A 973-nucleotide genomic window follows, 5' to 3' on the forward strand; every position below is an offset into this window, starting at 1 on the left:
TGAGAGCAGCGGCAGCTTTGTGGAAAATAAATTCCCCCTGAGAACAAAAAGGCCTGAAGTCCAAGGCTATAACTTCAATCTTCCTTATTAAATATCATTCCAGTTGAACCTCTGAGGCCTTTTACTGCCTCTGTGTCTCACTGGTTCCAGTCCGATTCTCTATCTGGTCCTAGAGGAAGTTCTGGTTTCCATCCTGGTTCTGTTGGGTCTCCTCTGAAAATCCACTAACTGCTTGTTGCAGGTCCAACTGGAAACACGAATATCTGTGAAATAACTGCAGGATGGGAGAGTAAGAACCACAGCAGTTTATTTTCACTCACAAAACGTTCAGAGCTTTAAATGTCCGGCACAAATGATGAAAATAGAGAAACCAAAACCAAAACCACAGTCTGTTCACAGTTCCAGATAACTCTGGGAAGTCCTGGTAAATAACACAGGCTTCTGKTTAAAACAGTTATTTATAACTGCCACTTTGGAGCCATCAACTCATTTGGCTGTAACACATTTACAAGTTAACTCCGACAGCCTGGTATTAACGTGACAACATGAATCTTTCTGAAACTATGCAGCTTCATCCGTTCATAAAGCTAATTCAACTCATGGCGTCACATAAGGAGCCACACARCATCGATTGAAGTGCATTTATATATGAATAATCTTATTAATATGATAGTTTCGGTTTTAATAAACATTTTGGGCTCAAATTCACCATCGCGAGAAAGACACCAATTCCCGCGAGACTAGCAGGGCTTCACGGTTCTTTATAAAACTCTCCTCAAGCGGCTCAAATCATCAGAAACTGCTTCGTAGAAGAGAAACAAAGCTTAAAGATTACCTCAGGGTGGTTTCAGCCGCAGACTGACCTGTAAAATAAACGGAGTGGAAGAGCAGGAAGTTTCTCTCTCCAGACTGAGTGAACAGGAAGTAGCTCCACTTTACGCAGCAGGTGTTGCGCCCAATTCTGTGACCATCA

The sequence above is a fragment of the Poecilia reticulata genome, unplaced genomic scaffold (genome assembly GCF_000633615.1).
Source record: "Poecilia reticulata strain Guanapo unplaced genomic scaffold, Guppy_female_1.0+MT scaffold_224, whole genome shotgun sequence".
NCBI lineage: Eukaryota > Metazoa > Chordata > Actinopteri > Cyprinodontiformes > Poeciliidae > Poecilia > Poecilia reticulata.